This window comes from Papio anubis, chromosome 14, assembly GCF_008728515.1.
Source record: "Papio anubis isolate 15944 chromosome 14, Panubis1.0, whole genome shotgun sequence".
NCBI classification, from domain to species: Eukaryota; Metazoa; Chordata; class Mammalia; order Primates; family Cercopithecidae; genus Papio; species Papio anubis.
Genome location: NC_044989.1, coordinates 95,449,596 through 95,464,626, shown reverse-complemented (window position 1 = coordinate 95,464,626; position 15,031 = coordinate 95,449,596).

Genomic DNA, 15,031 nt, shown 5'->3' with positions numbered 1-15,031 from the left:
GGCTTTTTATGCTGTATTTAGCACCTTACAGGCCGGTTATTCGCTGTTCTTACATCTCTCCTGCCTCATCCCTTGGCCTCACAATGAAATATGCATCATTATCCTGAGTTGCTGCCTCCCTCCACAGATACCAATACCTAGGTTATAAAGCTAACTTAGAGACTTTGGGCCCAAGACTGCAGTGGTGAGCCAGAAGCTTACGTTTGACAAGCCTAGTCGTGTGAGTATGGATGAATATCAGCATTTATTACAGGAAGTTTGCCAACTGCTAAGCTGATTATAGTGCTGCTAGTGAATAAATATGTGAGTGTGTGTGTGTTATTGTGTGGAGTGTGGAGTGGTAGGTTATGAGTGGATGGATTGCCTTCCACTTCAGCTCTGTATCATTTCTTTGAAGCGGGTTTTTTGTTTTGTTTTGTTTTGAGACAGAGTCTCACTCTGTCTCCAGGCTGGAGTGCAGTGGTGCGATCTCGGCTCACTGCAACCTTTGCCTCCTGGATTCAAGCGATTCTCCTGCCTCAGCCTCCCTAGTAGCTGGGACTATAGGAGCACGCCACACGCCCAGCTAATATTTTTGTATTTTCAGTAGAGATGGGGTTTCACCATGTTTGCCAGGATGGTCTCGATCTCCCGACCTCCTGATCCACCCGCCTCAGCCTCCCAAAGTGCTGGAATTACAAGCATGAGCCACCGTGCCCGGTCATTTGAAGCAATTTTTTAAGGTGTTTTTGGAGCAGCTTACATTAAAAACCATGCCTACATACTTAAGAAGAAGATTAAAGTATCAAGGCCTGAAAAACTGCAGCTCCTGGTGGTCACTAGAGCCCTTGACTGTGTTTTCTCTTCCAACCACAGTAAAGCAGTCCCTAGATTAGAAATGGCACTAAATAAGATTGGAACAAGGTCAGAAGGTGTGTGGGGCCACACCAAGACCCCCTTTCCCTTTGACCTTCAGCACACTCAGTCTTTATCTTGTATGATAGATACCCATCAATAAGATCATGCTTTTTCTGAGCTTTCTCCAGCATAAGCTCCTCTTCGGTCAGAAAAGTTAACCTCATTCAGTGTCAGGCACTGACACGGATATAAATATAAGTCGGTGTAAGTCAGGCTGCTCTGATATAAATATATCCCTTTTAATGCCTTAGTGGTTCCATCCCACAAAATGAAGCTTTAATGTAAAATCATATCCTGTGGCATACAACATATGCAATTTTAGAATTATTGGCTATTTAGGCCTATCAAGAATCTTGTAGTTTCTCAATCCCCTCCTAGAAGTAAACACCCACTTTGTCCACCCAGTGGCAAAGCCAGTCCTGCTACTTAGTCATTAGGAACAGAATGAAATGACCTGAGAGCTGTATTCATCAACAAGTTGCAGTATAGTGTTCCCTGAAGAATGAATCAAATTCAGTCTTGCTTTTTGAGGTAAGTAGGGTGTATGAAGTAATCCTGAAGTACAACATACAACATTCAAGAATGGTGGAATCATTACAAAACATCTTTGCAGAGACTACTGGGTCAATATAATTTTCCTTTGATTACTTTAAAAAAGCACATCTGAACATTTACTTCAAGTTCTTAAATGCAATCCCCTTTTGTCAATAATTGAAAACAACACTTTAAGAATCTTCCAGCTTGAATATGGAAAGTGGTGCAAACATCATGTAAGATAAACCATTTGTGGAGTATATAATGATCATATTAACTAACAACATAAACAAACACTATGAGAACACTGACAGCAACACAATGCAAAGAATATTGATTTAGCACTATTGTACTAATACTCTTTGGAAATATATATATAGCTATTTAGATTTCACAGTAAGTTTGGTATGATGATACAAGGTAATCCTAAAACACCAATTTGTATTATTAGCAGCATTCACTATTACTCAGTACACTGGGTAAATTTCATTGTGGACTACAGTGATTATAAAGAAGCTGTAGGGCTACATGCCATTTGTCATATTTAAACCTAATTTTAGACTGCTCAGTCCACTATTTTTGGTAATATCAAGAGAGCAATAATTACCTGTTTCTTTATAGTATATAGAAATAAGAAACAGGAGGCTTATATCAAATGCAAAACTTCAGTCTACATCAAAATCTGCCACAGGCCTAAATTAAGGACATACAAAATTTAACATAAAATGATACACCTAAAGAAATGGACTGCTTCCTATAGATTTATCTTATCCATTTAATAAAGGAAGGAATGAGTTACTATTTGTTGTTCAAGCACCCCAAAAGGGCAATGGCTATAGACAGAAATAGCAACAGTGTTAGTGCCACAATACCTAAACCGTTTTACCCATCTCTGGGAATATATTACCATTACTGAATAGCTCTTTCCCTGAAGAGTAAACTGCATAAAGAAGGTTAGAAATGACTTGAAAGAGCTCATTCCTCCTCCTTTTTCTCCCTTCCTCAGGGACTAAGGGATAACTATCAGTCAACAGGCGTCACTGGGGTGTTGAATTAGAGAAGGTGAGCAAAAGGGCTCTGACACAGAGGCAGACTTTTTGATTTTTCACCTTACAGGCATCTTGGACAGTATATTAGTAGACGTTCTCATTTTGAACATCAGGGAATGAAGATGTAGGATCTGAGTTGCTTATTGAGACTGGGCCACTGGTCTTTTAAGACTAAGTTCAGAGTTCTCACCACACAGGCAGCTGTCTAAGGAAAGGGTTTAATTTTCTCAGGCTCCTTGATAACTTTAGTAAATGATCAATTCTCTGTATTTCATTGTATACAATGGTTAGGAGTATTGCATATTCTGCCTATGGGTAGATAGAATGTTCCCATGGGTGTGGGGCCCTGTGGGCAGCTGCAAGGATGGCTGGTGTGAGCGCTGAGCCAGAATAGGGCCTTCTTTTTTCTTGAGTGTACTTAGTGCTGCTGCAGGCTCACTCTAACCATTTGCTTAATGGTATTCCTGGACATCCATGTGAGGCTTGACCTCACTCCCACTCAAGGACAGTCATCTTGACACTGTTTTTCTCCATGTCCTATGATTATACAGATGGCAGCTTCCAACTTGAGAATTAGGGCTATGCTAGAAAACCAGTGATTTCAATTGCCCCAGTAAGTTAAAGCCTATTTCTATTTCTAGGGCTATATTAACCATGTCACTTACACTTTCTCATGGTTATCTTAAGACTAGATTTCCCACAATATTTTCTGACAACTATTTCATGTTCTGTGGGAATAGGGAAAAAAATGCCATTATTAAATGAGTTTGGGCAGCCTGCCTATTCCACCTCCTGCTTTCAGCTGCAACTTCCAGGCCCTAAGAACTCCTGCAGGAAATAACCTAGTTTACCTCAGCATTTGCCAGACATAGATGGCGGTGTGAGGCCTTTCTTCATGTAACACTAACAACATCCCCTGGACTGCTGAACTCTGGGGCAAAGTGTCTTCCATAGCTATAAAGTTTGTATTAAACACTCTGAAGCCTCTGCTTACCAAAATTTCAACTCCTAATTTCACAAATTTTCTGCTAAGCCAAGAACAAGAGAGACTTCCCATCTTTCCTGAACTGGTAGATAGACAAACTCACTGTGTTTTTACCTTTATTTTAAAGTATGCTTGCTAGAAGTGCATGAGACATCAATTTTGGGGACATATCCTATCCAGGGTGTGCAGCACCACCCCCCCAAAACTCTTCCATGAGACTGGTGTCCTAGTAAATATCCCATTCTCCACCCCAAGAGGAGGCCTACATGGAAAGATGGATGATTTAACACCAGGGACACCCTAAGGAACACAGGCCTGGCTGCTGGTGTTTTTATCCCACACAGGGTTAAATACCGACTGCTGCTACCTCTTCTAATTCACAGCTGACTCTAGAAAAAGATGCGTTTGGGGGTGTAAAGGTAAACTGAGGCTGGAGCCGAACCAGGAATGAAGACACAAGGCAAATGGCAGTGAGAATAGCCTTTATTAGGACTCGTGGGCGAGGTTCCTCAGTCCAAAGGTGCGGGCCGAGGAAGTCGCGCTGAAGGAGGAGGGTAGGTGCTTTTTATAGCCTGAGAGGTAGGGAAGCTGGTTGTGCAAACAGGGCCTGGGGGGTCTTGAAACTACCAGGGCAGGAGTTGAATAAGGGTCATGAGGAAGGGGTCTTTGGAAACTGTTAACCGAAACTGCTGTTTACGAACTTGTGGAATGCAGGTGAGCTGCAGGTCATGGGGGAGTGTGGTTGCCCAGCCAGAACTCTGACACATGTAAGTCTGCCGGTGTGTACAAGGGTGAAGGGAGTCTTTAACAAAAGGCCTGCTACTCTGGGTAATGCCGCCATGTTGGGTCTAGATTCCTGTCTAACGGGGGCTTTATCATAATTTCCCATGGTGAAACTATGGGGAAAATATCTGCCAAGTGTTTTCAAAGCAGTGTTTTCAGTAAGTATGTTTCAGTGACACTTTGTAAAAGAAAAGAGGTAACCATGAACAGTGCCCCACCTCATTAGTATTGAAATGTCAGCCCAGCCCAGCCTAGCCACGGTTTCTTGCCTAGAGAGGGGCTTGACCCAGACACTGTATAATGCTGCCACTGGCCTCCTATGGAGCAGAGTGGTAGCTCATTCTTCATTGCCAGGTACAGAGATACTTATTTTTAGGCAATTTTTTGGTTATTAAATGTTTTCTGTTTCAGGAGGCTTGTTCATTTGAATGGCAAAGGGTTTGCATAAGCCCCAGAACTTCTGGCAGCCACCTTTGTGTGAAGCACAGAGAGCTTTTGTAATTTTAAGGGGTTCCATCCCCTGTGCCAAGTCACCTGATCAATTCTCTTAGAAAACAGACTTAAGGGACCATGTTCTTTGAAAATGGATGTTTGTATATGGTGGGGAAAATGTTGGGCAGGGTTTCAGCTCAGGCTACTTGCCTTTTAAATGAAGTGTGACTGTAGTGTCAGAAATGACACAAGGCAATAGGATATGGAATAACAGAAAGTCACCTGCTTCCCTGTGCTGCCCTTTGAGAGAGCTCTTAGCTTTCTGAAATAGAGGCAAATAGCCAAACTCAAATTTCATCTGCTATTTCTTCTCTTTCGCAGGTTCAGTTTAGATGTATGACAAACCTCAATTTGGACTGGCATCAAGGCAAAAGAGCAATGGCTTAGCAAACATTAATAAATCATTTCTATGCTTTCTACTGATATTTCTGAAGAATTTGGCAATCAGAGTTTTGAGTTGTTCTTCAAAGAAACTCTCTGAGGTAGTAAAGATAGCATTAATAGGCAATGGCTTGAAGGATTTATGCATTTTCCACTGTTCTAAGCCATTTGGGTGAGTTATCTCATCACAAACCTATGATATAGATACTATGGAAAAGTTGAAGTTGAGAGAGGTTATGTAATGTTCCAAAGATTGATAGCTATTGTTGTCTCATAAACTCTCAGCTAAATTGTTCTCCCAGTCTTGGCTGGGCTCACTCATGCATCTATGGTTTGCTGAGGGTCAAATGGGCATCTCTGCTGAACCTGGTCATCTTTCTCTCATATTTGGGGTTGACGGGCTCTTAGGTGGCCGTGGAGGCAACATGTGGACTCTCCATGTGGACAGTCATTCTCAAGCCAGGTAACCTGGCATTGTTGATGAGAAGGAGGCAGATGAAAGGCAAACTGCCTTTTGAGATCTAGTCTTAGAACTGGAAAATGAGTCTGTCACATTTTTTGACCAAGCCAAGTCACAAAGCCAGGATAGATTCAGAAGATGGAAAATAGACTTTACCTCTTGATAGGACCATATACAAAGTTATAGAAGAAGATTGGGAGGAATAAAAAGCCTAAGAAAGAGGGATATACTCATATATCTAATACCTAGTTTTTACAATTAATATTTTGCTATATTTGCTTTATCACTTATCTGTCTCCTATTCATCCAGCAATCATCTTTTAACAACAACAACAACAAATTTTGAAATAAGCTGCAGACTTCATTAACTAGATCAGTATCTGACTTGGTTATATTTTATTCTTTTGAAGTAAAATTTACCATGAGACGCACAATTCATGAGTGTACTATTTGATGAGTCTCAACAAATGCATACAACTGTACAACCCAAACTCCTATTAAGATCCAGGATCATCGATCATCCCCCAATTTTTTCTCTTGCCTCCTTCTGAAATAGGAGATGGGACTCAACTTCAGAGGTGGGGTTCAGTCACTGGACCAAATTGAGAACTAGCTAAAACAGGTTCAAGGTGAAAGTAGATTTCCATAAGACACACTTACCAATGTGCCATGTCAGTTTGCCATTGCCATGGCAACATCCGGAAGTTATCACCCCTTTCCATGGCAATGACCTGACAATCTAGAAGTTACTATGCTTTTCTGGAAATGTCTGCATAATATACCTCATAATTTTCATGTAATTAAAAGTGGGGAGAAATTTGACTGCAGAACTGCCTCTGAGCTGCTACTTTGGGTACACTGCTTATGGGGTAGCCCTGTTCTGCAAGGAGAAGTACTTCTGCTGCTGCTGTGCAATGCCACTTTGATAAAAGTTGCTAACACTTCCAGCTTACCCTTGAATTCTTTCCTGGGTGAGGCCAAGAACCCTCGCAGGCTATGCCCTAATTTTGGGATTCACCTGCCCGGCTTCACTTCCACTAAATCCCTGGTCCTACAACCAAAGGGCAACCACTATTCTGATATATATATATTTTTTAACTGTGGAGTAGTCTTCCCTGTTTAATAATAAGTGGAATTGAAATGGGAAAAGTTCCCTTATCCCCCTCAGAGAGCGGGCAGTGGGGGTGTGGCTTGCTTCTTTGGTGCCCCACAGCTCAAACCCTAGGGGGAGCCATGCAGATGGGCAGGTCGTGGGGAACACGGGTTCCGACCAAATGGCAGCATCTAGGGTTGAGTGTTTACAGCTCCTGAAGCCCCACTGGGCCGTATGTAACAGGGTGCTCTTTCAGCTTAGCCATCTGCAGGCAGTTTGTGTTAATCAGCTCAGTTAGACCTTCTGTCTTATCACAAGGACAGAGGGCTTTCGGCATCCTGAAGTTCTTGCCCTAGTGTACCAGAAAAATCGAATCAGGGGCTTAGAGAATGAGTGCAAGGTTTTGTTGAATGGTGGAGGTAGCTATCAGCAGATGGATGGGGAGCCAGTAGGGGCATGGAGTGGGAAGGTGGTCTTCCCTTGGAGATGGGCTGCGTAGAAGCTGGGGTCTCCTCTGCTCACCCTCAGCCGAATTTCCCCTGGCATCTGCGTCGTTCTGTCATTGATGGCCTGTCAGCGTCTGTGTGTTCTTCTGCCAGTGTATTCCTCTCAAAGTCCAGCCATTTGTTTGTGTGTTCGTTAGGGTCTCAGGGTTTTTATAAGCACAGGATGGGGGGTGTGGTGGGTCAGGGTTGTCTTGGAAAATGCAACATTTGGGAGTGAAAACAAATGCCTGTCCTCACTTAGGCCCATAGGCACAGACCTGAGTGTGGAGCCCTAGCTGGCGACCCTGCCCTTCTCTACCCAGCTCTTCCCTGTCCCCCTCCTGTATCAGAATCATATAGTAGATACTCTTGTGAAAAGCTTCTTTCACTCAGCATAATGTTTTTGAGATCCATCCACATTGTTCCATCTATCAACAATTTGCTCATTTTCATTGCTTAGTAATATTCCATTTTATGTATACTCTCCAGTTTGTGTACTATCCTGTTCCTGGATGTATGTGCTGTTTCCAGCTTTTGGCTATTATGAATAAATTATGCAATTCTTGTATAAGTGTTTTTTATGGACATATGCATTTTTTTCACTTGGGTAAATGCCTAGGAGTAGAATGTGAGTTGTGGAATAGGCATATGCACAGATTTATCTTTTGAGATTTATTGGGATGTTATTGATATATGACAAACTACACATATTTAAAGTATAACATTGGATGAGTTTTGACACACATATATGCAAATAAGCCTGTCACTAGGATCAAGATAAAGAACATATGCATCATACCAAGAACTTATAATTTTTATTTTATTTCTTTTTTATTTTTCAGAGACAGGGTTTCACTCTGTCACCCAGGCTGCAGTGCAGTGGTAAGATAATAGCTCACTGCAGCCTCAAAGTCCTGGGATCAAGTGATCCTCCCACCTAAGCCTGCCAAGTAGCTGAGAATACAGACATGCACCACCACACTTGGCTAATTTTTAAAATTTTTATTTACAGAAATGTGGTCTCACTTTGTTGCCCAGGCTGGTCTCAAACTCCTGGCCTCAAGCAATTCTCCCGCCCTAGCCTCCCCAAACCCCGCAACTACAGGCATGAGCCACTGCACCCAGCCCCGAGAACATTTCTTATGGCCCTTTCGTAAGCCATTTTTTTTTCTCCTCTCCCCTATTCTCAGACAATCTACTTTCTCTTATTGTGGATTACTTTGCAATTGCTAGAATTTTATATAAATGAAATCACAAGTGGTTTTTGTTGGTCTTTCTTATTTCATTTAGCATAATTAAATATTTATCTTAATATTAGTATTGTTCATCATCACTGTCAATCATGAACAACCATCAGTTGAATCAATATCCATAATTTCTTTTTGTTTTGCTTTGTTTTTATTTTGCAGAGAAGTATTCTACTGCATGGATGTGCCATAATGTATTCATTCTCATTTTGATAGATATTTGGGTTGGTTTAAGTTGTCTGGGCAATTACAAATAAAGCTGATACTGTAAAAGTCCTGGTGTGAGCATGTGCTTTTATTTCTCTCAGCTATATTCTTAAGAGTAGACAGAATGGCTGTTCACATGATAAGTACATGTTTAGTTTGCCAAGCAACTGCCAAAATATTTTCAAACGGTTGTACTATTTTCCATTTTCAAAAGCAATGAAAGAGCTTCAGTTGTAATACATGTGTGCCAATATCTGATACAGACTGTCTTTTAAACTTTTGCTGTTTCAGCAAATGTATAGTGGTATTTTATTTTGGTTTTAATGTGCACTTTCCTCATGACTAATGATATTAAGCAACTTTTCAGATACTTGCTTTCCATCTATATAGTTTTTGCATGTTATATTTTTGCATCTATATATTTTTTGCATGTGATATTTCAGTTAAATATTTTTCCATTTTTACTGATTTATTTTTCTTATTTTTGTCAGTATTATATATGTTACATATATGATACAAGAACTTTGTCTTTTCATGCATGTGTTTTGTAAATGTTTTCTACCAATGCATAGCTTTTCTTTTGGTTTTCTTAAATATGTATTTTGAAGGACAAATGTTTAAAATTTAATGAAGTCCAAATTATTTTATATATATTTTAAGCGTGCTGGGTCCTACTTTAAGAAATTTTTGTCAGAGCCAAGATTACTAAAATGTCCTCTTGTTTTCTTCTTGAACTTACATAGTTTTATTTTTCCCATGTAGCTGTATGATTCAATTTGAGTTTTGTAATATTATGTGAGATAAAGTCTAAGTTCTTTTGCAAATGACTATCCAGTAGTTCCAGTACAGTTTGATATAAATATTTTTCTCTCCCCATTTAGTTTCCTCAGTTCCTTGGCCAGAAATCAATTGCACACACTGTAGGTCTATTTATGCATTGTCTATCCTGTTTTCTTCGTTTACATTTCCATCTTTATGCCATTACCATACTGTCTTGATTATTGTAGTCTTGAAATGAATCTTAAAATGAGATACTCTAGGTTCTCTGTATTTGTTATTCTTTGTCAAAAATAGTTTAGTAATTCTAGATGATTTGCATTGCTTAAATAAATGTTAGGATCACCTTGTTGTTTTCAACAGAAAAGGCTTCCAGGATTTTGACTGAGATAATATTAAATCTATTTATCTATCTATAAATTAAACTAGAGGAGAAACAATGTATAAATTGTTTGATCATTGAATATATCTAAATCATTTTAAATTTTTCGGAGAAATACTTTATAGATTTGAGTATACAGATCTTTCAAATTTTTCAAATTTATCCAAAAGCATTTCACAATCACTAAATATATTACAAATAAAATTGTTATTTTAAATTTTACTTTCTGGTTGTTCATTTCCAGAATATAGAACTAGAATTCATATTTGTACACTGACTCCATATCCTTCAGTCTTCCTAAACTCACTCATTATTTCTCATACTTTTTCCATAGATTACATAGTATTTTCTACACAGAAAATTATCTCATCTGCAAATAAAGACCATTTTACTTCTCCCTTTCTAATCTGTATGCCTTTTATTTGCATGGTTAGGACTTCTGAGACTGTTGAATTGAAATGGTAAGAGTAAAAATTATCTCATTTCCAATCTTACAAAGAAATTATGAACTATTTTATCATTATATATGATGCTGTAAGTTTTTAATAAATTCATTCCATTAAATTGAGGAAGTTCCATCTTATTTCTCCTCCACTAAGAGTTTTAATCATGAATACATGTTGATTTTGTCAAATACGTTGTATCAATTAAGATCACATGGTTTTTGTTTTTCAGTTGGTTAGTATTCTTAATTACATTAATTGATTTTCAAGTGATAAGCAAACATTGAATTCCTGGAAGGAATTCCACTTGATTGTAATACCTTACTTCCTATATAAACGTATTGTTATATTTAATTTCCAAATCTTTCTTGAAAATAGTTGCCTCTATGTTTAGTAGAAATATTGGCTTCTAGTTTGCTTTTGTTATACTCTTTTTGTCTAGTTTTGGTGTTTGGGTAATGATAACTTCATAAAATGGTATGGATGTTTCTTCTTCTATATTCTCTAATATCAATTATATAAAATTGATAGTATTTTTTCCTTAAATGTTTGGTGGAATTCATCAACAAACCCATCTGAGGCATTCTTTCTAAGAATGCTTTTAAATACAAAATCAATTTCTTCATAGATATAGGGCTTTTCTGATTATCTTTCTTTGTGAGATTTGGAATTATATATACTTTAAGATATTTGTTCATTTCATCTAACTTGTGAAATTTATTTCCATAAATGTGTCCATAGTATCCTTTAGCATTCTTTTAATGTCTATAGAAAATCTAGTGACGCCTACTCTCTCATTTCTGATAATTTTAAATTGTCTTCTTTGTTTTCTTGATTATTCTGGCTGCATATGTAAAATTTTCATTGATCACCTCTTTTAATTTTGCGGATTTTTCTGTATTTTTCTGTTTGGTATTTTACTTACTTCTTCCTTTACTTTTATTGTTATTTTCTTTCTACGTTGGGTTTACTTTGCTCTTCTTTACCTGTTCTCTTAAATTGGGGGCTTAAGTCAATGACTTGAGACCTCTATTTTTCTCTTATACAAGCATTTTATAAAACTTCGCTCTAAACACTGCTTTAGATGGACCTCAAAAATGTTCTTACATTTTATTTTCATTTAAATTAAGTTCAAAGTACTTTTTGAAAACTTTCTTCTTTGTTCCATAGGTTATATAGACATGTTTTTTACTATCAAACATTTAGGGATTTTTGACATATTTTTCTCTTTTTGAATCCTAATTTAATTCCATCTAAATGATAGAACATATTTGATATGACATAAAAACTTTTAAACATATTGGGACTTGTTTTATGACCCAGAATATAGGTCAAGTGTCCACCTGGAAATAATGTGTTTTATATTATTCTTAAATAGAGTGGTTTATAAATGCCAACTAAGTCATTGTTTGATAGTCATGTTCAATATATTTTATAATCATAATTTCTGCCTACATGTTCTATTTCTTATTGAGAGAAAGGCTTTGAAATCTCCCACTGTGTTTCTGCATATTCACAATGCTCTTTTTTGTGTATGGACCCAAATTTCCATCTGTATCATTTTCTTCTATTTCAATGACTTCCTTTGAAATTTCCTGAAGTATTCAGGTGAAAAATTATTTCAGCTTTTCTATGAAAAAGTCTAGGCCACCTTTATTTTTGAAAGATATTTTTGTTAGATATAGAACTCTAGGTTGTTTCTTTGGTTTTTCTTTCATAACATTAAATATACTGCTCCACTGTCTTTTTTTGTTGTTGTTTTCTGATAAAAAGTTAACTGATTTTTATGTGTTACTCAGCATATTCTGTGTATTTTTTTTTTTTTTTTTTTTGGTGTGCTTTTAAGATTTTCTCTTTATCACTGCATTTAAGCAATTTGATTATGAGGTGACTTGGGGTGGTTTTCTTCATGTTCCTTTTACTTGGGATTTAGTGAACTTCTTAGGTCAATGTGTATTGGTCTGTTTTGCTTGCTATAGTAGAATACCACAGGCTAGGTGACTGGGTGGTTTATAAACAACATAATTTATTATTCACAGTTCTGGAGGCTGGGAAGTCCAATGTCAAGATGCTACCAGATTCAGTAGTGAGGATCCACTTTTTGGTTCAAAGCCATCTACTTGCTTTGTCTTTAAATGGTAGATAGGGGTGAGGGAGTTTTCCAGGGTCTTTTTTATGAAGGCACTAATTCCATTCATGAGGTGTCTGCCATCATTGGGTATTAAGGTTTCAACTTATAAATTTGGGGTTGGAGAAACACATTCAGTCTATAGCACTGGGCTCACAGTTTTCAGCAAATTTGGAAAAATGTTGGCTATATTTTCTTCATGTGTTTTTCCTTTCTCCCCAACTCATTCCTCTTCTGTGGAACAAGTTATACATATATTAGTCTGCTTGAAATTGTCCTACAGCTGACTGAGACTCCACCCATTCCGTTTGCAGTCTTTTTGTTTTTTCTGTTTATTTTTGGACAGTTTGCATCAATGCAGAATTAGTTCACTAAAGTTTTCTTGTGTGGTGTCTATCTAATCTGCTGTTGTCCTGTTCCAGCATATTTTCCACCTCTAGAAATTCAATTTGAGTCTTTCTGATATCTAACATATCTCCTATTAACATGCTCTTTCTGTCTTCTACATTCTTGGATATCCAAAGTATATTTATAATAGCTGGTTTAATGTCTTTCTCTACTAACTTTATTAAGAGACATTTCTAATGGTTTATTTTTCTCCTCATTATGAATATATTTTTTCCTATTTTTGACCTGCGTGGTCAGTTTTAGAATTGAATACTAAAGATTATGGATTTTGCATTGCTGAATGTTACATTGTTTTTCCTTTTTTTGGATTTTTTAAGCTATTTTTCCCATTTTATTGTGAGATACAATAAAATTATTATAAATGGTTTGATCTCCTTTGAGACTTAATTTTAAAACTTGTGGGTCAAGGCCAGAGTAGTCTTTATTCCAGAACGAATTTGGTCCTGTTACTAGGGTGATACATTTTTGAATACCCAACCCAAAGCCCCAAGGAATTGACAGTGTGTGTGATCTACAGAAATTATTATACCTGTTTCTTTCCCACTCTCAGTTTCCTCACATACAAATACTAATCAATACTCAGCTTAATACTTGAAGGGAACCCCATACAGGCCTCTGTGGCTCTCTCTGTGTAGTCCTCTCCTCTTCATGAAACTCTCTTCTCTGTTATACAGCTCTGTGAATTTTAGTTCCCTTGGCCTCTTTAAATTCTCAACATTGCCTCAACTGAGGTAGACTGCTGACCCCTAAGTTCTCTTTTCCTGCAAGTTGGACTGGAAACTCAGGAAGTAGCTGTTTTAATCTTAGGGCTCACCTTATATCTTGTCCTTCAGGAATCACTATCTTGTGTTTGCTTGTTTTATAAGATCTGTAAATCATTGTGTCATTTTTTTGTTTGTTTCTTACTTGTTTAAGAAGAAAGGATAAATTTAACACTTCTGACTCCACTATGGCCTATAATGGAAAATTTTCTACTCTTTTAGTTCTAAACTTATCTTTAGTTTTATAAAAAATGCTCAGCCCTTTTTCAAAGTGGAAGTGTCATATTATACTCCCTACAACAATGCATCAAAGCTTATGATCCTCACCAACATTTAATATTGCCAGTTCTTATACATTTTAGCCATTTGAGTAGGTGTGTATTATCTTATTATGGTTTTAAATTTTATTTCTATGATGACTAATGTTCCCTGGTGTTTCATATGCATATTGGACCTTTGTATATCTTCTTTTGTGTGTATAAAAATCATTAAAAATTTTTTGCTTGTTTGTCTTTTTATTATTGAGTTATGGGAACCCTGTATATATCCCAGGTAACAGTCCTTCATCAGCTACATATGTTTATTGAAAATATTTTTTCTTTAGTAATGACCTGCCAATCAATGTTCTTAATGAGCATTTTGGTAATGTACAGTTCAATTTTTTTCTTCAATGTTGATTGCTTCCTGTGTCCTAGCTAAGAAACTGCTGCTTTCCTTCATACAATAAAGACATTTTCTCTCAAAAGGTAACTTGCCTTATAAAGACTTCATCATGTTAATTTTTATTATTTAGGTTTATGTTTAGGTTGTATAATCAACCTCAAATTAATGTTTGGGTAAATGGTGAGCTGGGAGTCAAGGTTTAAACACTTACTGTTTTTCTTTTTTCTTATGGATATCCAAACCACCATTATTTTTAAAGAGGATTTCTCTCTTCCTTGGATTGTTTTGGCACATTGGTTGAAAAATCAAATGACCATGTAAGTGTGTTTCTATTTGGGGGCTTTATATGCTGTGCTATTCACTGATTTGTTAATCCTCATGCCTGAATCACATTGCCTTGATTAAAGTAGCTTTGTATTAAGTTTTGAAGTTGGTTAGTATAAGAACCTCCAACTTCGTTCTGTTTTATCTAGAATACATGTGTTAGAAATACTAATCTAGTTGTGTATTCTTGCAGACTAACAACAGCATGTCAATTTCTATAAACATGTGGCTGAATGCATAGGATCAATTCAATAGTTTAATGTAGCCAGAGTTGATAATTTAACTCTATTGATTCTTTCAAATCATGAACATGAGATACCTCTTCATTTATTTAGGTCTTCTTTAATTTTTCTCACCAATGTTTCCTTTTATTTCCTAGTATAGAATTTTTATATGGGTCTTATAAAACATATTCCTAAGCATATTATGATTTCCACAAAATTGTACTTGAAGTTTTAAAAATTGTACTTTTAATTATCTGCTACTAGAGTATAGAAATGTATTTTCTTGCTTTGTGTCAGACTTAGTTCTC